The sequence below is a fragment of the Coturnix japonica genome, chromosome 9, assembly GCF_001577835.2.
Source record: "Coturnix japonica isolate 7356 chromosome 9, Coturnix japonica 2.1, whole genome shotgun sequence".
NCBI classification, from domain to species: domain Eukaryota; kingdom Metazoa; phylum Chordata; class Aves; order Galliformes; family Phasianidae; genus Coturnix; species Coturnix japonica.
Window position 1 is genome coordinate 4,730,336 of NC_029524.1, and position 27,882 is coordinate 4,758,217.

General features: G+C 38.4%; 1 long non-coding RNA gene across 2 annotated transcripts in view; it reads left to right on the top strand.

The window, feature by feature from the left end:
* LOC107317890 overlaps positions 1 to 12,701 on the top strand; it is a 34,799-nt gene extending 22,098 nt beyond the window's left edge. For both annotated transcript variants that reach the window (XR_001557075.1, XR_001557074.1), the window contains 2 exons: positions 6,322 to 6,404; positions 12,100 to 12,701. This is a non-coding gene — a long non-coding RNA (uncharacterized LOC107317890). The remainder of the gene's footprint in view (positions 1 to 6,321; positions 6,405 to 12,099) is intronic.
* The last annotated feature ends 15,181 nt before the right edge of the window (positions 12,702 to 27,882 follow it).

Below are 27,882 nucleotides of genomic sequence, written 5' to 3' on the forward strand. Positions count from 1 at the left end.
ACCTGAAAGAATAAGATTAAGTATACAATTCAAGCCCCAGTGAACCTGAGCTGAAGTCGGGGTGAGGTTTTCAACCTAAAGAAAGACAATTTGCTATCATTTGGGAAGGAAGAAGAATTTATCTCCTGCTGGAATATTTGGGGCTTCTGGCAGTGAAGACCAAAGATCCAGACCTGCCAGAAAATGGCCTAATCCAGGATGGTTACTTCCAACTGCCAGACTGGCTTCAGTACTTGAAGCAGCCTGGCTAAATGCCATGTTTGAGGGTATCCGTTCTCCTGTGTCATCTGGCATTGTTGCTTTTTTGCCATTTGAAAGCAACAAAACAAAAGTGCATTTTTAGCAACTGGCAATGTAGCAAAAACAAATCCCCAGCTCACTAAGTGCAAGTGAAGATTTCCTTCAGATGAAAAGGCCACCTGAACATGGGAGCACTGGAGAAATGTCCTGTTCCCCATTATGGAATGTGTCTTACAGTAAAAGGTGGCTTTGTGTGCTGTCTTGCTTTCAGAAATTGGAAACAGTTGATAATTACTTTGTAATGCCTGTTAGCAAACAGCGGGTAAATCATCATTTGTTTCCAATAAAGCAGCTTCAGTTTTAACTGCTTTTTTTAGCAAGTGTACATTGATGTTTCTAGATTTTAATTGGTAAAATATTTAAGCCATTTTTCATTGCTGTATCTGCAATATTGCAGTATTGAAAACACTACAGAGTGTTGTTACCACATTGTGAAAGGGTGGATGAGATTGATCACTGTACAGAGAGAAATGAGACAACACAAAGGTGACTTCATTGTTTAAGAGTCTCATGCAGCATCTCTGTAATTCTGGTTTCAGGTTGTATATCTTGCTATATCACCCCACACTTGGGTTGCACTGCAAGGTGAAAAACTTCAATAGAACAGGCCTACAGCAGAGCTAACCTTACACCCCAAGTCCCTAATGAAGTTTATTTTTCACCTTGGTTTAATCTCAATGCAAAACAGAAGTACAGCTGAGCAGAGAACCCTCCTGCTGCACCAGCAGAGCTCTTGTTTATTTTCTGGTTCCTTGCACAATTTTCCCTGTGTTTTCTGCCAGCTCTCCATGCAGGCTTTGATCTGTCTGGGCTTCCTTGAATGTTTAGTTTTAATGATCCATTTTTAATGAGTTTGTCACATTGAAGTGTGACATGTCATGGCACTCTATAAAAGGTTGATACCTGTCATTATGGATACTAACTAATATACACTTACATCAGCTTGACCCCAAGAAAAAATGTTTAGGAAAAGCAAATCGTATATATATATTTTATATTTAAAAATTACATTTTATTTTTTCATGACACTTTTAGCAAGTGTCATGAAATGTCAATGGGTGCCATTTTTTCCCTCATGGAGGACTTCAATTCCCCTTTTTTCATGTGCAATTCCGTGTCAGATGCTGTTCTATCAGACTGCCCCTCTGCTGCCATCTATCTCATGGTGATAAAATAATGGTAAGTTGTTGGGGAGGTTCAACCTATGCTGCTGTATCACCATCATCTGCATCTGATCAATATCCTAAAATAGGAAGTATTACTTTTGGAACAGCCCTCATACAAGGCAGTGACAATTCTGATTTTTTTTTTTTTCCTTCTCATGAAGGAATGCCTGTTTTGTCTTTCTTGATCAGAAGCTCCTCTTGGTCTTTGCACATCTGTACAGTATCTCACAGAACAAGAGCCATCCTCTATTAGATGTGGAAACTACCAGAATATCAATAGCAATGTAAAGTTTTCTCACAGGAAACAGTAGCTCATATTAGGAGAAAGGCAATCAGATTGTATGGCTGATAAAACACTGGAAAAGGAATTCAGATATAGTAAGGCATCTACTAGCACTCTTCATAGCGAGATTATGTAAAATTACAGTTCCAACATATGATGAACAGATGCCCTTACATGCACACCCACACAGGCTGCATTGATTCAGGCAGAATTGGAGAGCAGCTGTTTCAGAGCAAGTGTCCTGGTTTCCTGTTCCCTTTCAGTAGCTGAGCTGAGGTACTGGGTAATAATGTAGACTATTCTGTTTTAGTTCTTATTGGTGATTGTCAGATTGTCAGCTGTATGAAAGTTTCTGCCCTCCAAACTTTGCGCTCTTACAGTGTGATGAATTGGCTTGGACAAAGACAGTGTTGGCTGAGGAAACTGAACCAAGACTAGATCCCCAGGCTTCTGCATGCCATCCCACTGTTCTGTTCACTGCACCAAACAGTTGGTAGATGGAGGATGCCACAGAAAAATAGTTGATGTGTCAGAAACGCCCATCTGGGGGACAATTTTATCCTTTGTTATTTAGTGACAAAGGACAAGCTAGATACCTCTGTGCAATGAATGGAAGAGGTGAGTGGAACTTTCTTCTTGTTACTGCTGCAAGCTGCCATTGGTATTTGGCTTCTTTATCCTTGTCATTGTTCAGCAGCTGGCAAAATGGACTGGCTGACTTGTGATCTGACCTACTAAGCTTCATGTTTTATGGATGTCCTGTGTTTTCCATGACTTCAGAATTCTCCATTCACTTTAATTAGTTGAACTTGACTTTACAAACTCAGAGACTTTTAACATCATTTGGCAAGCTGTGTGAAAGTGTCACAACAAAAGTGTGTGTGAAGTGTGCAAGGTAATTCATGTTGAAAACACAGGCGGGTCTTATCAAAACCTGTCCTGGTTTTGAATAGTGAGGGGAAAAATATGAGATAAAGAATATGCCTATTTCTCTGACATACGTTCCCAAACAAACTCAGGGTTTGCTTTCTCAGGTACTTAGCTTAGTCCTAATCAAGCTTTCATTGAGTTACATCAGAATGGAAGTAGCCTGGATATCAAAAATCTCTTCCTGGCTAGTAAGCTTTATGGTGTCTTGTCCAAAATGTACACAGCAATGTCTCTGTTATCCCTGTTTCTTCCAGCAAGGTCAATACACTACACAGTGTATGGAGAAACAATCAAAAATGTGCTCTTAGTTGTCTCAGTCATAAGAGTGGTTTTAGTAAATCCATGCAGTTTCATAATGGCAGGAGGCCATTGATGAGCAGTCAGTCATATATTGAGACCAATGGATGATAACCTGCTAAGTTGCAGTAACTTGTTGATTTTGAATCATTTGCTATACCCTCATTGACATCCTTAACGAGTAATGTGTAGGGACAGTCATGTTTGGTATTGCACTGCAGGGGCTCTGTGTTCCAGTATTTGTTTGCCCTTATAACCAGTGCAAAGTTACATATATGGGCAGTGTGTTATTCAGGTGGCAACCGGTGCCCCAAGTATAACTTCAGGTCTATCAGACATTGCAATGTATTTTTAATTGCCTGTGGGATTTTTTTTCAGTCCATTCCCTTTCCAATGTTAATTTACAAACAGGTTTTCCCTTTCCAGTGTTAATATACTAACAAGTAACCGCTATTAAAGAAAAGCATCATTTGTGAGCCTTGTGAGTTTTGCCTCTGCTGTTACTGTTCTAATTCAGCACTGTAGTAACTGAGCAAAGAAAGTGTAGGTAAATAGTCCTTGAGGCTTCATGGAAACACACTGAAAATATAAAAAGTCGTCATTGAAAGACCAGAATAATTACTGTCACATGGAATTTAAAATATTTAAGATTTACTTAATGAATATTTAAATATATTAAAGCCTTTCATATTGAAGTGGTTTTGTTTACAAGGAACTGTTCCAGGGCTGGCATCTGAATTTCAGGTCAGGATGTGACTCCAGTCTATTAATTTGCATTCTGGATAAGCTCATCTGTTTACTCCCTGGTGACTGTGACACCTCCCATGCATTTTGCTAACCTGTAAACTACTTGGTTTTGTTTGCTCAACTCAGTTGCCAGCTTGTTCATATCTTAATGATGCAAAATAAGCATAATGAAATGTAGTGGCTGACTGCATGCTGAGTTCCCAAGGGTCAGAGTGCTCCATGCAAGGGGAAGTCCCCAGCTGAGGCAAATACTCTCCCAGCCTTGTAAGAAGGTTTTGGCTGTACAGCTTACTACAGAAGGAGCAGCCACCCACAAGGAAGGGTCACAGTGAGTAGATGGGATGGCTTACAGAACAGAGGCAGGAGGTGTAGAAAATGCTGGTAGCACAGATGATCAGCACAGCTGAAGGTTTCATCTGCATTTCTACTCTGTACAAAGCCATCTTGTTTTTTCCCATTATCTTGTGCAGTCTGTGTGTATGGGAATGAGCCTAAATGCAGGTGCAGCACTCTTTCTTTCTTCTCTGACCTAAATATCAACAAATTCTTTAATTTTCTGTGCATGCATTATCTTCCCATAGGTACCTATGACATTTTCTCATGATTTATATCAGGAATCATTTCTGCATGTTGTCCAATCTTTTGCATTACACAACGGTTTTTCAATTACTCTTACCTGAAGATCTTTGTGCTGAAGATTGCTTGTGTTGTTGTGTATGCTAAAATTTCTTAAAGCAAACTGGGGCAGAAAGTGCAGCAGGAAGTTTGTCTTTAATGACTTTAATGTGTGAGTAAATAAATATTGCTGATTCTTACTGAAGATGCAATAAATAGAGGGGATGTTTTAAATTATAACTATTATTCTTGATTTTATCCAATAGGAGTTGGTAATAACTTGAAGAGTCTTGGAACCTCTGGGTCAAGTTGCTTGTTTTATTTTGCTTGTGTGGCAGTTATTGAAGAGAGTGAATTCACACATGGAGCCAACTAGGGAGGGCTATGAGCTGTTGGATCCTGCACTGTCATGATCTCTCTTGCCTGGAGCTGTTGTGAGCAAATGAGGGAATGTGACTTCCTCACTACTCTTCTCTGTAAATGTTTCCGTGGTAACAGACGTCAGTCTGCTGAAAATGGAGTAAATGACAGTCTGGACTCAATTATGCTTTTAAAACACTTAGTTTCTGCAGTCTGATAACTGTTCCTTGTTGCAATAGCAGCAGGTAACAGCAGTTATGTTCCCAGTTGTCAAGCTCATGTTCAGCTACTAAATAACAGCTAAAAAGTCTCATTTTGCTAAGAGCACCACCAGTCCTGGGGACCTGAGAAATGGGAAGTGGTTTGCAAACATTTGTTAAGTGGGGAAAAAGTCATATACCTCCATGAAAGTCTGGGGGGGATGTTTAAAAAGAAAAAGGTATTTTAAGAGGATTTCAGTGATGCAAATCTTGTTGGAGGCCATTAATGATGGGAGTTCCTTAGAACAGGACCCAGATTGACCACTAATATCTTCATTAAGGATCTGGATAATGGGGCAGAGTGAACCTTCAGGAGAGTGCCAGCTGACCCAAAACTGGGGGCAGTGACTGATTCACCAGAGGACCATGCAGCCATCCAGAGTGTACTTGACAGTCTGTGAGGTGGCTGACACAGAATGATAGAACTGTAGAGGTTGGAAAGAACCTCTGGAGATCACATAGTCCAACCCACCTGCTAGAACAGGTTTCCTAAATTTATAACTTCATCATATAGAGTTTCATGAAATTCATTAAGATGTACAGAGTTCTACATCTGAGGAGAAACAACTTCAGGCACCAGTGTGTGCTGGTGGCACTCAGCTGGAAAGCAGCTCTGCAGCAAAGAGCCTGGGGATCCTGGTGGGCACCAAGTATAACATGAGCTTAGCATTATGTCCTTGCCACTAAGAAGGTTGGTGGCCTCCTGGGCTGCATTAGGCAAAATATCACCCCCATGTTATGGGAGGTGACTCTTCTCCTGTGCTCAGTGTTGGCGAGTCTGCACCTGAAGTGATAAATCCAATTCTGACTCCCCAGTGTAACAGACACTTGAACATACAAGAAAAACTCCAAAACAGAGCCACCAAGATGATGAAAGTTTTGGAGCATCCCTTGTATGAGGCAAAGCTGAGAGAGCTGGGATGATCTATAAAGGCCTGAAGAGAGTGTGCAGAGTCACTATATGGTCAGCTCTTTAAAAACTGGTTGTACAATTTCAAATCCACTTATCCTTGAGGTCTCAAAGATAAACTCCTAAATCCTTTTTTTCTGGATTGCTGATATATCCTGAGGAGTCTGCAGGGAGAAGGAGGAAGAAAAAATACAATAAACAAAAAGCAAACGCATCTATAGAAGACATGTATAAAAGTATCTATCAAAAAAAAAAAAAAAAGAATCTGTCAAATTTTCTACCTCTAATTCTCATTAAAAAGGAGAGAAATTCTGGGTATCATTTCAGTTTTAACTTATATTTTTGCAAAAAGGGAATGCAAGTGTGCATTTGGTTTGTCTGTGGACTGGAACCTCTATTACTACTTTGTTGCTTCCAACATAACCTCTGTTCATATTTCTGTTTGCCTTTCAGAACCTGCTCTGCATAAAACAGCCAGCACATCGGATTCAGTCTCTAAACAGAAAGGCCTTAAGCTGATGAGAAGGTGTTTCGTGGTAAGTAGACACAAAACTGCAATACCACGCTGATGTGTTAAAGTCACATAACTTTTGAGTAGTTACATACCTTAACTGCAAATAAATAGCTGTTGAATTTTTAGATATTGAAATTTTTAAACATGGAGACATATTAAATAATACCATGTCTCTTCACTGCTTCTGATTTTTTCTGTTTGATTCAGGTTCTTGTGTCTTATGGCAAACTTCTGCATGTTAGATCCTGTGATCATTAGGTATGGTGTCTATTTGCCACGCACTGCACTCTCCTTCAAATCCCTCTCTAAAACCCACATGTCAGAAAGCTTTAGTAGTAAACTAATTAAAGTGTTTCACTGAAATAATTCTGTGCTCGAAACTGCTCATGATTTAACAGAGGCAGGACATTCTTGTATCATACTGTTACTTCAGCATTTTAAGTACAACTGTCCGTTGTTGCAGCTCTGCTGAGTTCCTGAATAGAGTTCAGAAGTAGAGTTCACGAATCTTACGTGCCTTTCAGGATAACTGGGGCACTTGTAGACAAGGTGTGATCTCTAGTATGAACTAATGGAAAGTTTGAGTATTTCGGATGTGAATGTCTCTGTATTAATATTAGTCAATTGATGTACTTTCTGTTACATTTAGCTTCATCATTTTTGTATTTATTTGATGTACAGAAGATCAATGCTTCTATATTTTTTTCCTCACAGTCTCTCAGGCAGCTCTCAATCTGCTATTGTAAATTTTAATCATTTTTTGTTCTCCGTTGCCTTTCCCATTTCTTTGATCTTTGATCTGTTTTTTCATTTAGAAAGTTTTCATTCCCCTAGATACTGTGCAGTGTTATCAGTTTTCTCAGGAGATTGCAGAATCATTTTTACAGGTCCCGGAACAATTCAGCAGTATGCACCTGACAGCTCAGTGGAAATGCCAAACCTCAGATTTGTGTTTCATAGGATTCCTTCAATTTTGTATGCCTAATAGCTCCTGTTCACAGTGCAACATCTGTGCATATAGAAAAGTTAAAATGCAGAAGAGAAATGAAAAATTGCCATTCTGAAAACACCTCTCACTAAAAACCTCAGCTCAGTGGAATAGCTCCTCAGTTTCCCTTAAATCCATTTATTTGAATGGATAGAAGCAAACAAAGGCATTTGTGGAAATATGTTTGGGCTTCTTTTGTTGTTTTCACAGAATCACAGAATTATCAAGGTTGGAAAAGACCTAGAAGATCATCTAGTCCAACCATTACCAATACTTCCTGGCTAAATCATATTCCTCAGTGCCACATCCAAGCGTTTCTTGAACACTACCATGGTTGGTGACTCCACCACCTCCCTGGGCAGTGCATTCCAATGCATTGATTTTGTTTGTTTCTAAGAAATTACATCTTAGTATATTAAGTCTTGGCAGGCAAATCTGCACTTGAAGAAGCCTGCAGCTATTTGGACGTGTCTGAAATTCAGCAAACCGTGAATCCCAGATTATCTGCCCAACTTGATATTGGTAATGAGTGTGTTTATTGGAATCATGTCTGGCAGAATTTTAGAGACTTAGTGATCGCCTTCATAAGTAGGATGTTCTAGAGACCTGCTTCTTCCCAGAAAACTGCAAAGCGTTGCTTTTTTTTAACCTGGTGCAGAAAGGAGGAATTAAAAATCAAACACTTAAGTAGAACTGGAAGGTATTTCCTTCCTCGCTCAAACAATTATTTTTTTAGTGAAGGGAGTTATCATAGATGTTGTAGAAATCAGAGATAATAAATATATTGTTAATTAACTGATTTAAGAAAAGGGTCTATCAAGTGCCTTGAAAACCTTCACCTGGTTGTGTGTTGAGAGGAAGATATAAATGGTGAGCTCTCCTCTGTTCTCCCTCCCTCTCCCTTTTCTTTCCACAGCTGCTCTGGTGAAATTTTTAGCAGCAAAAGACATTCAAAACATAAGATTTTGGAAGATGCATATGAGTTTGCTCATGGATTTTGATAAGGTGACATTTAGATCATATATCTGTGCTTGTTGGTATTCACACTGTAAACTTTGTCTTGGTATGAGGCAAAAATACTTGAGAGCTTCTTTTGCAAGTACCCCCAGTCTGTGTCTCAAGAGTTGTTGGCCTGCTCCTCAGTATGTTCTAAAATTAGACCTTTTAGTAATATATTTTTTGAATGGTTAAAGTGTATAAAATTTATTTAATCCTAAGGACAATTTACTTCATATGTAAGTACACATCTGTATTAAGATTATAAGAGTATGATTTAGAGAAGTCTATAGAGCTTAATTGCTTTTCTTTTGCTTAAGGGTCCTCTGAGATTGGTTTTGCTGTTGATAAAAATGCATCAACATATTGATAGCACTGATTATCTTGTAGCACTCAAAAGGACAGTACAAAGGGCAGCCACTTTCCCATCTCTCAGTTGAAGCATGTGGTATGAGAAATGACATCTTACAAGGTAGCTTGTTTTTTTTCTCTTCAGTGTAGGTGGTAGTAGTGTACCAAATCTTCTTTTGGCCAGTAAAACCTGTGTAACAGACAGAAAAAACAAGAAAAAGCATGTTGGGCAGTCTTTCTTAACTAGACAGGTTTGACGTTAGTTATGTCTTACACAAGGGTTTCAGCATAGCTACGGAGCTCTTGAGGTATTGAAATACTTCATGGTTTTGTCTTTAAAAATCATTTTGAGAGGGTACAATATTTCTGTAGTTGCAATACTATAAGACAATGTTGTACTTAAGGAGCCATAAGATTAGCCTATTATTTTTATTCTGAATGGTAAGCTATGTACTGTGCATCATTCTTGCACTGTGTTACTTATTTTCACTTTAATGATCTTAGACTTGTTGGAAGTCACAAGGAAGTTCTTTAGCTGAAATAAAAAAAAAAAAAATCTTTTAAAGTAGATTTCATTACAATAACAGTAATGGCTTCTAGAACAAACACTGTGTAAATGATGAAAGAAACCGATTTGTATCTCTGAATACTTGAAGGAGGGCTGATAGCCAAGAGCTGACAAAGAGTGATTTAAAAATGAAAATGAAGCCATAATATATTCAAAGTAGTGAAGTGGATATAACTTGGGGGGGAGACATGAAGATTGACTTCCAAAGTTTTTGCTTTTCTAAGTGTTCCTAGAATGGGAGGCAATTATCACCCAATTGCTCCAAGCTGGATTTTAAGCGTAATATTAAAATTGGCAATTATACAATCCTATGTACTCCTACAGGACTAGCACCAATCAGAAGATGGCTTCTGCAATTGCCTTTAAGCTCTGACTGGCCTCATCCCCAGTCCTAATTCCATTAGGAAGGAGGAGGGAAGGAACAGGTTTATGTAACACAACAAACAAAGTCAAAAAAGCTATGGAGACACAGATTCAGTTCCTGAAACTGTGAGCTGTGTTTAATGTCAAAGCTTACAAGAGGTGGTGCATTATCTGCATGCAAGGTATTACAAAGTCTGGAACTGTCTTAATGGTATCAAAGAGAAACCACCTGCAAGGTTAGGCCCTGCAGGGGAAAGGAAGGTGAAGGATGGAAAATCACACTTGCTCACCTTCTGGAGAAGTATGAGGTTACTGCAAAATACAGATTTATTTTTTTTTTTTAAAGAAATAAATCTATTCCCTTGAGACATACCAGCTTTGATGGATCTTGTTTACATTGCTAAGGGTTTTCCACTGGAAGCCATATCAGTTTTCTACCACACTGGCCAGGCGGTTATTCCAGAGCTACTGGTTCTAAGAGTTGCTGTTGCAGCTGTATATTGTTAAGTGAACAGATTTGGAACTAGGAGGTTCTCACCAGTGGGCTGCAGGCGCTGCTCAGCTCTGAACCCCATGTCAGCGATGCAGATTAAAAAGTACAGGAAATGGATGTGGTTGTAAGTTATCTGCTGTTGGCATTTACCAAGTAATTAATGACAGAATGCTGATACATGTGCTTACGTGCTTTTTCCTGTTTTGATGATTTTGAAGTTTCTCTGCAGAGAGACTGAAGTCCCAGGTAAGACAGCATTTAGAGTGGACTTCAATGAGTGATCTGTAATAGTGAGGGTGTCTCAGGTGCTGTGTCAAAAAAAAAAAGTTTTGTTCTCCATCTGGGCTTTGGAGCAAATTTGGGTTAAGTTTGTACTTTTCACTGACAGTACAGAAATGTGGGAAGTTGCCTAGGGGCTAAATAGCTTTATTGTTCCAAATTACTTAGAATAAAATGTAAGGAAGTAGACAGCTGGGATTTTGTATTGGGGATGGAACTCAAGGGAAAATAAACTACCATGTTTGTGCTTATAGAGGGTAGAATCTTTTTGTTGCACCCAGTACTATATCCAGATACTTGTTTCCTCCACACTCTCAGCTGTTAATATACAACCTAGGAGGTGTTTATTTGCATTGCCTGCTATTAGAATGAGGCTTGCTGAAATGAACACAGTTGTTAGGTCTAAGTTGTTATACAGTTTTCTTGACAGTTGATTACTCTACCATGATCTGCATTTGATTAATATTTGAATGGTTTCTGAGTACGTCTAACTTTGACTTGCGAATACAAAAGGAAACTTCAATAGAAACTCAAACATCAAACTTATTAATGTTCAGCAGATTTTATATTATTCCAAAAGAATATCCATAAAACCATATGTATACACTGATCAAAATAAAATAAAATCTCCGGTGCTCAAAAAGTTCCAAAAATATATTGCTCTCTGGAGACAAAGCTTGTTTTTGATGGACAAAATTACATAGCTCAAGCAAGGGGAGCTTTACTTCATGATCTGAAAGAATAACTTGCAGAAATAGACCAAACATTACAAAAAAATTAGGTACATAGAATCAAGTGCTTATTAGTTGCTTTAGAGAAAACTGTGCCATCAGTCTTTATCATCTTAGTAAGAAGGATCTATAGTAAATAGGCACTAATCTGATCCATATACAATGAGTAAAGAAAAATGAGTTAGCATAATATAGCTAGCCAGCAAAGCACATCTTTTGTGAAAATCTTATTGGAGTGAACCAGATATTGGTTTTGGATTGGGGTAACACAGACAGTATGACAATGTCTAGCACAAGATGAATTACTAGAGTGCAAAATTTGTTGTGCTGGTCATGAGTCATCCCACCACTACAGTATGTATGTTTAGTAATTACCATATATACGCAGTAGGCACTGTGGTACCATATTCATAGGAACAGTGTTTATAATCTAATCCAAGCAATACCATATATTCTTTATAAATACTGAGAAACTTGATGCATATATACTGAGCTTTAGTACAGAGAATGTGGTGTAAAATCACACTCCAAAGTGATGCTTTTTTTTTACTGGTGCACTTAATGCTTGTAGGACTGAAATTACACTCACTGGTTAATGTGGAAAGAGAAATCCTACTCTTAATGCACTATTATCACAATTCATATCATTCAACTTCTTTCCCCAGACCTTCTCTTTTCCCAAGATATAGCAAACAATGTGTATGAAGAATTCTACATGATGCATGCTAAATGTTTTTCTGCTCCATGCACTACTGTACACCAATAATTGGATAATCTGCATGCGTATTTATGCATAGCTGTGACAAAGTGCATACTTGGGGAAATAGCAGAGAAGTATTAGATCTGTTTTACTGGGGGGTCAGTGGGTTGGGCTGTTTTTTACCAAGCCTTCTAAATCAGGTAAACTTTGGAAAATTGACCTTTTTTTTTTTTTCCTGGTTGTTCCAGAATACCCAATTAACATTTCAGTGACTGAAGTAAGGCTTGTAATAATCCATCTCCTGGAGCTGCCTTAATTGCTCATAGAAAAATACGTTTGTGCCATAAAAAATGTATTTTGGGTCTGGAAGAAGATGAGCTTGGCTGTTCAGAATGCTGAACAGATGGTGGTGTAGAGTCCTGGACTGCAAATTCAGCTGTGCTTTCGGGTGCCTGCAAATTAGGCCACCCCTTTGGAATGCTGCAGAGCCAACGAGCATCCATCCAGGACCCTTTTAATAATAACTGGTGTTGTGTACTATTTTGAACTGCAAAAACAGTTATTTTCATTTTAATGTAATAATAGTGCTGCAGACTGCTGGATGTACTTCCTAGCTGTGAATATATGTAATAAGATGCTACCTTGCAGCTGTGCTTCTGTGTGAAGTTACTGTAAGTATCTCAAAGTACTGTCAGTCCATGGAAAAGTAGTGTTGAATAATGCTAAAACGTCTTAATGCTCCATGTAGCTAAACTGGAAACAGACTCCTGTATTTCAATAACTGTATACAAATGTATTCTGCTTATGTATGGTTTATACTAAATAAATGAGTTGCTTTTTGGACTTCCTATATTCACTGTAGGTGTTCGATACTTGGAGATCCTATAATCTACTAAGTGTACAATAAAAAATGGAAAACCATAACTAAACTGATGACACGTAGTAAAGCTCAGATATTATTTTCCCAGCAATGATTTATTCAAATTGCATCTTACACAACAGCTGGGCAAGGGCAGAGAGGAACAAAACAACATTCTAGATATTAATAGTTAGGTTATATCATGCAACCCATAGACAAGGATAGAACAGATCTGAGTCAGAAATCTTCCACTAGAACATTACTCCCTATGTTCCATTATGATAACTAAAAGCACTTCAGATCAATTGCTTTGACAGATAAGAACCACAGTATTTGCAAGTGAAGAGGGCTGTTTCTTAGCTTTAAGTCAGTACCATCCTCTTTACCCACAAAATCTGAGATGTAGGCCAAAATCACTAATATAGTTTTGACAGCAATGTCATTTTGAATGCAAGGATTTTAGTCTCGCCTAGCCTGTAATAAGCACATAAGAAACAATTCCCTAATAAAAACTTCATATTTTGCTACCCTTAGCTAAGGAGTGGTTTTATGATGTATATCCATATAGTATATATAACAGTAATTTTAAATCTAGCAGGTCTGATGGCAGTTCAGCTTGTGAAGGTATTAAGAGTATTAAATAAGCCCGGAACTAGTGTGATCTAATAGAAATACAGTAAGATTTAGTCCAGCATAGACTAAAAGAAAGCTCTCAGCTCTGGCCATAGCTGTGTATTAGAACAACAAAACAGTTGGTCTGGCTCTACTCTGGGTTTAATCTGAACCAAAATCTAATGAATTAGGAGGGAGTGTTTCATTTTGCTTCCCTTGACTTTGTGGACCATATTGCCAAAATCACAACTACAGTGAAATCAATAGCTTTGTATTTCTGTGGTGTCTGAGTTATTCCGTAAGACTGTGGTTCTTCTAGTCCCCAGTGGTCTTCATATGAATCCTAGCAGAAACTTTGCAAATGCACATCAATATAGAAGATCAAGTTTATAAAGGGAGAGATACAGAGGAAGGATGTGATTTGTTATGTTTTTTGTAGTAATGCAGATCTGAGAGCTCTGCTCAAATGCCCTCATTCACAGTTCATAGAACTGTATTTGTTAATCATATTCATGACTTTTTATTGCATGGATGGCATATTCCTTACACTTTTGAGAACTTTATGAGGAAAAGAGCTGTTTCAAAAATAGGTTAGTTTACTCATTAAAACAGAAAGAATGGCTAAAAAGGATCTAGGATTAACTGGAAAATCAAATAGAAAAGATCTTCAAAAGATACAAATGTGCTTCCTGTCAATCTGTACGCATACAGATTGCAGTTATGAGGTAAGAAATCATATAATAAAACAAATTCTTCATCCTGTGTTTTTATTTGAAGTTCATGCACAGTTTTTTGACTGACCACAACCTGATGGTCAGGGTTGCATATGCCCAGCATCTGGATTACACTGCAATCTAGATGTGTAATTAGATTTAGAGGAATACTCAGTTACTTGAGAATACAGCTAAAAAGAACTGTCATTAGATGTGCAGAATCTGCATATGTACTGAGGTTTTATCTTTGAATTTTGACAGCTGATAAAACTCATAGCTGACCTCTTAAAGAAGCTTATGTCTCAGTGTGATATTAGCAAAAGATAAAAATGCTACTAAGTGTAACATCGTGCTGTTCATCTGAAATTCATACAGGAGACCTCAGATTGCACATAAATTATAGATTGAGTCAGGTCTATGATTATGTTCAATATAAATCCATTTTTGAGTTATATTGTAATGAAGATGAAGAATGTTAAGCAATAAAAACCTTGAGAATGCAGTATAGGCGGAAAGATCTTTGGCAGTGTGCTATGTGATTTGTGCATTATTTGTACAGTGTGTAATAGATGGAATTGAGTGATTAGTGCTCTATACTTCCATGCTTTAAGTTCCTTTAAGATGAACTGATTCACCAGAATTGCTTTCATTTCTTTCATTCTCCTTGTTGCAGTACACCAAGTATCACTCTTTTTTCAGATGAAGACTGTTTAGCAGAACATTTTAACCCTACTTAGTGTACGTATAGTGGGAAAGTCAGCCTTTTACAGCACCTTATGAGCAGATGTAGTGCATCTCACTCTAAAAGAAGTTGTAGTACACTTGGTATTTTCCAAAACGTGTCAAATGTAACGTAAGAAAAAGTTACTATTGGAAAGGAACACAAATGCTTTCATGCCTTAATTCACTGACTGGGACTTATTTGAATGTTGCTACCACCTAAACAGGTGGATGTGTCACTTGGCAATATGCATGATTTAAATACATCAATCCATTAATAATATTAGGTCATACTCTATATTAAACAACAAAGCCATAAGCATCCCCATCTGCATTAAGAAAAAAATCTTCATAACATCCATAGCGCTTCATAACTCTCAACACCTTCAGGATAGCAGGGGTATAAATACTGTGCACCACTACCTGGTGCTAAATAACTGAGTGTGAGCGCTCCCTCTGGGATCACATGGCTATATTAAAAAAAAAACAACACAAACATGTCAATACTCAGAATTGTAAAAGCAATTTTACTATAGGCTAAGGAAAAGTGCAGAATGATTGTAAGGGCTCAACAGGAGACAATGGAAGATGAAGAGACTCCAAATTTAAATGGCTTTATGATTTTTATGAGTCGACACAGTATTTGAGTGCTTGATGCTGGCAGTCCTTCATATTCTGCCATAATTAATCTACCATTTTCTCATTCTGCACTTTTCAGCTACTTGTTACATTACTGACCATAGCTCATTTGCATTCTGTGCTTCATATTCTCTTTCAGTATCATTTCCTCCTGCAAGAAATCCTTCTTTTGTGTTCTTCACTGGCCTTGTGCACCAAGGAGGAACTAGGCCAGTAGGTGATATCTCTATTAAGCAGAAAGTGGATCACTCACTTTTCACAAGGATAGGGATGATGCTTTCCCTAGATTTTTATCTTCACCTACTGCTCCTGCATTTTTAAAAGCTTCAAGCACATCCCAGCTCCCTAGGAAGCACTTGCATGTTATTTCTTTCAAGCAGTCCTCAATTGCATTTTCATGCTCCAGCTGGGAGAGCACAATGAGACTTTATCCAGTAGTCTGTCAATGCAGATCATTTAATTAGGCCAGATGGGATCACTCTAGCAAACATGAAAAGTTCCTTTTCCCCTTGGAACTGCTAATGCTTTCTTCCTGGTGCTCAGTGTAGATGGCTGGGGAGAAAATGCCATAATGCATCCTTCTCACTGTGGTGCATACATTGAAGTTATTACTAAGGCTCTAAGTATTCAACGTTAACTTTTTGCCCACTTATGCTTCAGTGTTTTCTTATATTCAAATATGGAATAAGATCAGTGCCATTCAGCTCTACTTGTAGAACTCAATGATTTCTTAGGCAAGAGCATGAGTTAGAGTTGAGTGCATCCTGATAGTTTAGAGTAGACATGACAAAGATTTGTGTATCCTTAACAAGCATTACAGATCAAGCTTTAATATGATATTTAGAAGACAGCCAAAAAACCTGAATATTAGCTAAAAGTGTTCACACAATTGTCTAACAAAATGATCTCTGACATGGAAGTGCATATGAAACAAAGGGGTGTCACTGATGTTCTCCACATGGAAAAAAACGGCACCTGTTGGCATTCACTGACAATTGCTTATTTTTTTCGGAGACCAAACAATGGATGTGAGCACAGCATCACAGTGTGTAGTGCATTTCATCAGTGATGACAGCAAGATGAAAGACAAGCCACGTTCTGATTAGCCATGCACAGCTATCACCACAAAGAGTGTCTCAGTCAGCTCATCCATGTGGACTGACAGATTACAACCAGGCAACTGTGTACAGAACTGAATATCAACTTCAATATGTTCAAAACAATGGTGACGACATTGGAACATCACAGAGTTTACACCACGTGCGTCCCACTAATGCTCATACAGGAACAGAAAGAATGCTATATGCAAGTATAGTGGAAATGCTAAGCCATAGCTTAGAGCAGTGATTGAGCACCTGGTGGAAGGCAGGGCCAACCCAGGAGAGCTCAGGTGCGTGCAAAGCACCTGAGTGACTGCAAGGGGTAGAGCCAGTATCCAGACCTCATTTAAGAGTTAGCAGTGGAGGTAAAAACATCTTGCTGGAGATCCCTGGCCTTCCAATGGTAAGCAGGTGTTATTCTTTGTTTCTATATCCATAGCAGCTGCATATGGGCTCATTCTCACTTGCTGCAGTCTAGGGCTTCACCACCCTGCTATTATTGCTATGCTTTCTGTCCCACTATAGCATTACAGCAGGTTTGTCAGTACATATCAAACCAATAAAGGGCTGAAGGTGACAGTTTACTGGATCATATCATGACCGATGACAAGATGTGGCATCACTACAAGCTGGAGTCAAAATAATAATGTATGTAATGGCAACATGTGAATTCTGCATTAAAGAAAAAATCAAGATGCAGTTATAAGCCCTGTTATTCAGTCTCCAGAGCCTTCCCTTCTGCCATATGAGCTCCAGTGTAATGCACGAACCAGCCTGTGCAATTCCTGAGCTGTGCCTTACAACTATGACATTCTTACACCTAGTTTTCCCTACCTCCTACTCTTTTGCTGACGTAGTAACAGTTAATAAAAGGTAAAACTTATTTTTCTACGAAGGAAGGTAAACAGCAGCATGGGTCAGTGATCAGTACACCCTGTCGCTCAAGGGAGAAGACTCAATTTCTCTACATTATCACTTGCAGTGCAACCAGGGGTGAATGTAATTTAAGGGCTACAAAAACAGAGTTTTCAGTAAGCTGCTTACCAAAGCCCTGAGGAATGTACTCACGTTCCACTGCAGTACCTGGCAGGCTGGGTGCCTAAAATGCTGGTGAGGGGGAAAGCAGCCAAGAAACCCTGTAAGCAGTGCTGGTAGGAAGGCTGTCTACTCTGGTGAGATGACTGCTTCCTCTGCATCAGAATTTAAGTTCTGGAGGCCACAGAGCTCCAATAATGAATGCAGAGTTTTTTAGAAGGCTGAGGTCTACCCATAGTAAGACAGTAACCAAGCAGTTATTGCCTACGTACTGTTACTAAAACCTGAAGCTGAATATAAGATGCAAGTAAGGTACCAGCCTTTATGACTTGGGAGATATGGACAATCCAACCACACCTTGTGGGGATGGTAATTAAGAGGACATATGGGTAAGCCTAGAACATCTTAATGGTATTAGATGCCTGAATTCAGGCCACTGAAGCCTACATACAGTGACTAATTGTGGTTTGAGTGTTATAGGAGTCCCTTACTCTGTATTAGTGCTCTGAGTAAGTCAGTAAATTAGACTGAGAAACTCAGCATTAACAGACAAAATGGGGTTTTCAATTTCAGATGTAAGAGCAGCAATTATGAAAAATAATCTGTGCTTGATTGCAATGAACTCTTAATTCGTTTCTAACCTTTTCCACAAAGCAAAAATAAGGTAGATCATTGTGATGTTATATGTTTTAATTTTGGAACTCCTTTGGGAAAATTTTTAAATACTCTAAAAGTCAACGTGGTGTGCAACAAATTAAGTCAAGCAGTATTATTCTTAAGCAGTTATTTATTGGAAAAAGTGTAATAAACAAAAGCACGTGTGACCTGCTGAGCTTCAGTAAATGTTTTGGTTGTGTAACAAGATCTTAAAGCACAGATGTGATAACTTTTTGCTCTTGCTTTTCTTGCTCTTTTTGTGAATTTAAAAATGTCTGCTGTCTTAGTAAACTAGCTGTATAGTTTTTGCTTGTTCATTGGGTTTGTTGTTTTGGCCTAAGGCATCAAGCCAAATTTTCAGTTTGTTTAAAGGTAGATTTAACTCAGTAAGTTCCTTGTGCCTTGCATGAATACTTAGCACAAACTCCCAAGGCCAGTACTTGAGACTGTGTGACCAGTAAGATAGAAAGGATGCCCTAAGAAAAGCTGATAGACTAATATTGAGATTATTGGTGAATCTTATGAAGAAACAGCAAACCTGCTATATTTCTCATTTTAATAAACAGTTACTGCGTGTGTAGCCTTCTCTGCTTACCAAAAAAATAAAATATATATATATATATATATATATATATTGGGGGGAAAATGTATGGTTCCTCATACTATAATTAACATCTACTTAATTTATATTTTGTTGCTATTAGTAATTTTTGAGTTGGATTTTGAGGTGATAATTGGTATCTAATTAAGATGTTGTAGATGTAATGAGTCTGAAGTCATGCAGGATGACTCCAGTGCTTTGGTGTGAGAGAGTTGACTGAAAAAGGTTGTGGCTCAGTCCAGGCTTAAAGTTTATATTGATAAGGGCAGAAAGAATACGTACCATAGTGAGTATTTTTCTTTTTTCTTTCTTTTTTTATTTTTTTCTTTTTGACTTATAAGGCCTACTTTCAGCACCTCTGCCTCAAAGTAAGACTTGTTTGCTTTTCAGTTTGGACTGAGAACAGCTTCATTAATACTTAAATACTCTGATTTGCTGAAACTTTTTGATAGACTTAATGTTTCTTGTAGATTTGTAGTAAAACCCTGAAAGCAGCTGGGAAGGTATGTGCAGCACTACTGGACATCACAGTGAATTATTACTGTAGTAACACTTACAAGAAATAAGGATAGCATCCAGTCTCAGTGGGAGGCTTCTGTCTGCTTGGCTTTCCAGTCACAACTTCCTATTCCATGTGCTATGGAGACTAGAATTCCCATGAGGGTGCTGGGCTTAGTCTGGAATGGAAATATTTATAGTGTCCAAACAGCTTTCTGCTCAGCTGTAAAGATGGGTGACTATAGCACAGGGATTCATCAGAGAAGATTTAACTGAAGAATAAACCACCAGTGTATCTAACTAATGTGGATATGAGTTAATGTTGAAATTTGCAGACAAATAAACAGGTGTAAGAAAAAAAATCATGGTAAATTATAGGAAAAGATAACTTGAGGAGTGGGGAAAAAAAAAGAGAAGGGAGAGACTCTGCCTTTCCATAACACAAAATTACTTCGACGAAGCTTTCACAGATAAAAGTTTCTGTAATATGTTCTTCAAAGTTCTTCAGTGCTGAAGCAATCTATTACGGTTTGCTATCCTCATTGCATGGAATTTTTCTTAGTGTAAAGCATGAATCTCTTGCTGAATGCGAAGCCCGTTATTCTTACTTTCGCCCTCAGAGGGCAGAAGAACAATTTATTTACAATAAACAGTTTCTGGTTTCTTTCTCTTCCATTTGCATCTTCTACACAGATCTGAAGAATGTCCTTTCAGAAAGTGTGTTGTCTTAATTCCTTCAGTCTTTCTCCTATGTGTTTCAATAAGCCTATGATTATGTGACATCTCACTGAGCCTTTGGTGCTTCTTACTCTTCTTCTGTGGATGTTTTATAGTGAATTTTAATCTTTCTCTAAATTTAGTGCTAAGATGATGTATTCCAACCAAATATCAAACTAGATGGAGGGATAAAATCTCCATAAGAGCCATCTATTGGTGTTACTAAGTTATTTGTCTGTCTGAAGTTTCTTTGCTTTGTAAATCATTGTGAGGTATGAGAAGAGTGAGATATATTCATTTCTCCAGAAACATATTGTGCCTCTTTTCATCTGTTAAGTTGCTAATTATCTTGAGACATTAAAATGAGCAGTTGACTGTTTTCAAATGGCTACATGCAGAGCTAACTCTCATCAGTGTGGTTCTAGTGGTGTGCATTAGGAGGGAACTCCTGCTTTGCTCTGATGTTATGCCTGGAATTTGACTATTCTTGTTCCAAAATAGAAATGCCAAATAAAGTTGGATTCCAAAATGCCCCCAACTCCCCAGAGCAAAGAAGTATATACAAGAACAAAAATAGGTTCAGTATCTTATGAACATCCCTACAATGCGTGTTTTAAATACTAGGAACTCTTTTTGGGGGGTAGGAGTAGAGAGAGTTGTAGTTATGTATACATAAAATGCATGAGCTGTAAATAGCAGAAGAGATCAAAGATGGAAAAGTATGGTTTTACGTAGGCTTTGACTAGACCTTAAAAATACATCGAGAGTATGATTTTAAAAAACAACAACAAAAAAACCCCACAGTTGTCTTCATTCCTTTTTTCATTCAGGAATTTTAAGATGGTTAACTGAGGTTAGATTGCTGGTGATACAATTATGCTTTTTAATTATGCACTGTCACTTCTAGATGACCTTGAAATTTATTGATGTAGAATTACCAGTCTTTGCCTCTTCTATCTTTTATGTTTTTGCAGCACCATGAAATTGATCCTACTCTAGGCAGACCCACATGGCATCTCATCCGTGACCACAAATCAATTAAGTGGTCTTGCCAGGGTTGCAGAATTTTACAGATGGAAATCTAGCAGTTGTCATTTATAGCAGGCTATGGAGAAAGCTTTGTAAAATGTGATAGGGTAGGAAACGCTGCTCTTCTGGGAGTCAGGTCAGCCTGTGTGAGAAATAGAAAGACAAAACAGTCATCACTGAGAAATAAGGATAACTGAGGAAAGAAACCTGGGCGTATGGTGTGTATGTTTAGATGAGTGAGCACCTTCACCTGCAAACAACTGACTTCCTTTTCCAGCACGTTGTATAATGTAAATTTGAGTTGAGAATATGATTTCTTACGTGGTGGGTTTGAATTTTTATCTTGAATCTCAGTAGCCTTTTCTGATCAAATTTTCTCAAAACTCAGAAGGAAAGCATCTGTTTCAAATAACTGATATTTCTAAAAGCTAAATTATCCATATAACCCTTAAATATTTTATTTATCTACTACTGAAATGGAACTGATAGCCTATTTGCTACTGAAAACGCATTCTCTGATATAAAACAAGTATGCAAAGATTTCCCAGAACCAAGCAAAGAGTAGAGCAAAATGCATCAAAATAGAGGTACCAAAGCATCTTGCCTAAAGAAAATGATGAAAAGATAATAAAGGGATTCAATGTAAAGTCACTTTAATGGTAACAGCTGTATTTATAAAAATTGTACAAAGGAAGGGAATGTTAACTGACCTGAATATGAAAGGAACTGACTAAGTGGATGATCAATTACACATCTTAGTAGTGGGGGTAGTACAGGTCTGAGTCTTACTGACTCAGTTTGCTTGTTTTAATTAATATAAACCTTGAACTTCCCATAATACACTATCTGGGCCACCTCCTTCTACCTTTCTATGTTGTGGCAGTTAGTACTGTTCTGCTTTTGTAGGTACTGCTAATGTGTATGGTAAGTTTTGAAACATAGTCTGCCTTCCTTGTCCAGCAAGAAGTCATTTAAGAGGGAATTAACAAAGAGTGGGAATGAATATAGCTCTAGGACAGTTGCCAGTAGAGGAGGAATAGAAACTTCTCAAGTGACAAACACTAAAAATGGGTGAAAGACCCTTTCCAAGTAGGGTTGGATGGGAGTGTTCTCCCATCATGATGTATGGGACTTCTACATCATCAGATGTAGACGAATCAAGTAACAGAAATGTGTGTACTTGAATAGCCCCATAATCGGAGAACAGTGCTGGGAATACTCTCCTGGAAGATTTTAGCTATTAAAAGGAAAAGAGTGACTGGGAGGGGTAACCACATCTGAGCTGCTGGTTTCCTGCAGGAGATTTTCATTTATTATCATTGGGCTGTCCTCAGCCTTTCTGCATGGTATTGAGATGCATCTGTACTGCAGGATTCAGGGCTGTCGTGTCACCTTTGAGGTTTTTTCCTTGAAGGGAGAGGCTCTTGAGATAGCAGGAGAAGAAATACATCAGAGAAACCAAATGGGCTTCAGGGCCCTGGGCCCAGCTCACTCAGGGGCAGCTGCTGGGGGGTTCCCTGTGTGTGGCAGGTCAGGCTGGAGCCTGCCAGATGAACATATGACTATTGTGCATAGGGAAAGTCATGAGTTCTTACCACTGCGTTTGTTTTGTTATTTTGTTTTTAAATCTAGTGTTTTTTTTCTTATGCTCTGATTACTGGGTTTAATCCAGTTCCTGATAAAATGAAGTTTCAGATTAAGTTCTGACATGTGGAAATGAGCCTAAGCCCCTGTAATACTTCTGACAGTGTAAAATAATGAAAGAAAGAATGCACTGCCAAGCAATGAGTTGAGCAGATCTGGCAACATGTAGGTCTGGGATTGGCCTTTTTCTGTGATGTTGATAAAAATATGGATGACTTTTGGCTACTTCAATATAATCTTTCTGTTGCAGCTTCCATGAATTTTCATGCTTGCCCCTTGCTGTTTGAAAGCAAATTTGGAAGCCTGCCTTATTTCTGATAAAACAATATCAAATTTCTTATTAAAAATAAGGATTCATTTTTCAATACATTTAATGTGAAGAGTCGGTCTTTCAAAGCCCCAGAAGCTTTATTTATAAAGAAATCTTTTGCTCTTTCAAAGAACCCAGCCTCAGGTCTCACTGCAGAACACATTAGAAGATTCCTAGTGGGACTTTGAAAGGACCATTTGCTCCCAGCTGATGTGTAAAAGGTGACAACATGTGGCTGCAGCACACAGTAGTCACAGTTTGTATAGGTGCAGTTACAGAGACTGTGATATTCTTCAACTTAGTTGCAGAAATCTATCTGTGCCCAGAGCACCTCACTGGAGGACCTTTCCTTATAAAATACAGGAGAAAGCCTCACCATTTTAAACCCAAAGATTTGGCACCTCCAGTCTCGGTGCTGCTCTGTGCTGGCTTTTAACTTCCTTGTTTTATTAAACTATTAAACTGGGAATTTTTATTACTTCCGATTTAACACTTCTAATAAAAAGTTACAGTTAAAAGCCTCTGTGGGTACTGAAACTTGCAGCTGTGATTGCTCTTGATGGAAATAAAGACAAACTCAGCTTTTAAAGCCCACCTCTGTCAGGCGGTGGCTTCAGATCAGAGGGAGCGATGTGGGGTAGCAGCTGGGAAGAAACTGCAGCAGCAGCAGGGGGAGATTGAGGGGAATCAGGAGAAAGTGTCAGTGGGAGAGAAATACTAATTATGTGTTTGTGGCACCGCTATAGTTATAATGTGAAAATATCTCAAATAGTGAAAAGGCACTTCACTCTTTTAATGTATATTTAAGCATGACATTGGTTTTCAGTAGTAGTGGCTTGAACCTCACAGGAGGCTTTGAGTAACTTTGCTGTTAGTGTGGAGATCTCCAGGGTACCAACAGTCAGGACCACTGCATCTCAGAAAACTCAGAGCAGCAGGGTGAGGTAGCATGCTGGTAGTGATCCAGGAACGTCGATATTTGGGACTGTTCTGAGCTGTAAAGGGCACCTACGCCTCTTGTGTTGGGTATTCAGCACCACAATAAAAGAAATTTCACTACATGCAATCTTTTATGTCCAGCTCCCTAACCCAAGAAACTCTTTGGCACAGGAAAAAGAATCACAGTTCTTTTTATATTTCACTGCTGGAAATATTCTTTTTCAATTAAAAGAACACTGAGATGGAAACTGCGATATGATGATCTAAAGCTTTCTGTCTTAAGCCAGACTTTCTTAGAGTCCCTTTTCCTCTTTGCAAGTGTAACGTGTGAGGGGAGGATATTACTATATTTTCAGTTACTAAATTTGATATCAATTGCCTGACTGAGCTGCAGGAGTCCTCTGGACAAAGGGAGCGCTGCTGGCATGTCTGGTGGCTGAAGCACAGCCTTGGGAATGTGCAGAAGTGTGGCTCTGCTCCTTGGTGCAGGGCCTTCAGCTGGGGACCTTCTGCCTTCCTCTTCCACAGGGTGCTGTGCAAGGACAGTTCTCATGCTTATCAATATTTGCTTCTCTCTATCTCCATCCACCTTGGATAACGTGTGTTAGCTGGAGTTCAGAAGAAGGAAACACATCAGCTAAAATTAAGTAACTGTGTTATGCTGCTGTTCTACCCCTTGGATTGACCCACACACAAACTGAGCACCATGACTGCAGGGTGCTTCTTACAGGTGAGGAAAATACAGTGGGAAATATGAAGAACGCTTTAGAAGTGATCAAATATTTGATTAAAAATTTGCTGTGACTCAGTGAGAAGAAAATAATTCTGATGTAGGGTAAAAGGAAGATGACTTTATGACTGCACCCTATTGACTGTTTATATTACTCCAGGGCTAGAATTGGGGTTAGAAAACCAATTCTTATGAATATTTAATATGTATATTTAAATGTTTAATCAACACAGTGAATTAAGGAGACTCGTAATGAACAGATGAAGTATTACATTCAAGGAGCGAAGGCAAGCATTTAAATTAAGAAAACAGCATGATAAGATTGCAGAAGCTGAGTCCAAGAATCCTTGATCTAGAGATTTAATGGATGGAAGGAAAGACAAGCAGGAATACATAAAAAGATCCTATTAGTGCCCTAGGGTTATATGAAGAAAATAGACTTTTCAGTGTGAGGAAATTCATCTGAAAATATTTACTTTTCACCGAAATTTTTCAGGAGTAACCCTATAGCCAAGTGCAGAAAGAATAGGAGATAAGGAAAACAGAAGTAGGGAAGGAAGATACAGTATTTCAGAGGCTCTTTGCTAGGATTTTTTCACATTCCTGTACTGCATTGCTTTCTGCCTTTTGTAAAGGGAGATCAAAGCTATAGAAGAAGCACAATCTAACAAAAAGGCATCTGGGCCTTGGGATAAAGGAATAAGTGTCTGAAAATGGATGACAAGTGTATAGTTATTTGGCCTGTCAGATCTGACATAGAACTGGAGAATCGTGAATACAACCTGCTACGATCTACCTCTTACACTATGAATAGTGGAGATCTGAAGCAATAGGAGGCCACACAAAGGTATATTGTTAAACTCATAAGGTAATGAAAGTCTTTCTGTTGTGCTGCTGAAAGAAAATGGCCACAAATGTTCAGTACGTATATTATTTTGAGAATTAATATTTTCAAGATTTTAATTGAAATACAACTGCAATGCAAACAGAATGGTTAATGGAAGGCAAAGTGCTTTTACTTTTTGTGTTACAAGGCAAATTTTGTTTATTTACAGGGCATCAGTATCAAAACATTTCTAAGCTTGTGTAGTAGGTAGCAAGGTCTCTGAAAGGTCATTGAGGAAAAGCAAGGACTCTTATTTCAAGTAGTGCTACCATTCTGAAGATGTATCAGTTTCGAGTACCCCTATTATCCTTTATTGTTCATAAATAGACAGTGCAGGTACTTTCCTAAGGGCTGGCCAGGTTGTTGGAGAACACAGTCTGGTCTCTGCAGAAGATAAATATTTCTTTTAGAACTTCACAGAAATTCCCAGTGGTGAGAATAATTAGCAGATGCATATTCTGATACCCAGCAGGGAATTAATGCTTTCCAATAAAATCACTGCACATTTTACACAGGATTAAACAAAGTTTGCTTGTGATTTCCCTTATGATCCGTAAATCTGCTTGTAAAAGCCAGGATCTCTTGGTCTCATTGCCGCTTTTCAGCACTGAGCTCAGCGATCATTTTCATGGGATCATTTTTCTTTGTGAGAGAAGATAAACTGAAAAATGTCTTCCTCCATTCTGCTTAATGTGTGTCTCTGTGTAGCATATTATCCACTCCTTTGTTCGCTTCTCTGAAGTACTTCATGTTCTTCCTTCCTTTCCTCCTCTCTTCTTTCCTTGACTGATATTTTATCATCTGTGCTTGAAACGCTCTTTTCAGCTCTTCTGTGGAAGAGACTAGGGCTGAATGACTAGAAATGACTGAGGTAGAGAGAAGTTCTCATCCCCTGCAGTGGGGTGCATTTCATGTTGCTTCCTTGTCTACTGTGGAAGTTTCATATTTCTCTATGTATAGTCACTGTATCGCTGTTGAGCAGTATCCTGTTGGTTAGGTTCATAACACCATTTCTACTAACTCTTGTTTTACTAACCTAGGAAACTGCTGTTTGCATGGTCTTCTATTTTTAATCTAAATCTTATTTTCTGATCTTTTCCTCAATCACCTGCCTGTATCATCAATATGTGAATAAGATAACTTTAATTTTATTCTTTTCAGTTCACTTTATACATGCCTTAAAGTCTACGCCTAACGCATAGCCTAAATAAATGGTGCACTTACTGAGCATACAAAGTTTTTTATCTGGGATAGCTCATTCAGCCCTTTGCCATCTTGAACACTTTAATTGCTGCCTTTTAAAACTGTTCCTTTTATTTTTAAGAGGGATGGCCAGGTGGTGCAGAATTAGCAGAAGCAATGTGGCTGATAGCTATGTGAGCCAGAGAGGATGAAGACAAGTGATATTAAAGGGGTATATCAGTATTTCCTGGTGGTTTCAGGATGTGACACTTGCACCAAAGCTCACTGAAGGAATGGTGAATGTGCACCTTGATCTTCGATGAATTCACTTTGTTACTCTCCTTTCTGTGTTTACTTTCTACAAATTCAAGTATATTCAAGAATATTCTAGGTGAGATTTTTGCTGAAATCTTAGATTATTTCCATAAAGACATCACAGTTCATAACCATCAAATCTTGGAAGCAAGTTGTGTTCTGTATTTGTCCAAGTGAATTTCAGATACCTCATCCTATCTCATTTTGAATTAAAAGCAAGCAAAAGTCTGTTCCAGAGCTAGAAGCAAATGGAATGTGATTGTGTCTGATAAAGAAGTTACACTGAAATATTTGCACAAATGTCTCTGAGTGCAGTTTGTGTGCGAACACGTGAACCAAGACGGCATCAACTAATGACTTGGCTTTCAGATATTTCCTTGGAGATTCTTACTTTTTCAGGCAGGAGATCGCGCCAAATACCGTTTTAAACAGACAGCACAGATATGTTCAAAGTAAGAAGTAAAAATACTTAGTCAAGGAAAAAGGTGAATTCTGATTCTGATTAGGTGAATTCTAATAATGGAAATGGTAAAATTGCTTCAGGAGCAATAGGTCTTATCACAGAGTAGTTGAACATGCTATGCCGGAGTCTCCCCATACAATTCCTTAGGCTCTTTACTTGCCATAACTAAGAAGACTGAAAATGACCATCTGTCTCCACATGCTGTTGTGCCCCACAGCAATGGCAGAGACTGTGATCATGTTTATATGTATAGATGTATAATGGAGGCTTGGCATACTCAGCATTTGTGGTTTTCAGAGTCTTCTATCTGCAAACATGACTCTGATTGCTATTAGTGTCTCCTGGATCATCTTGGAGGAAGATGAGGGGAGCTGAAGAACTC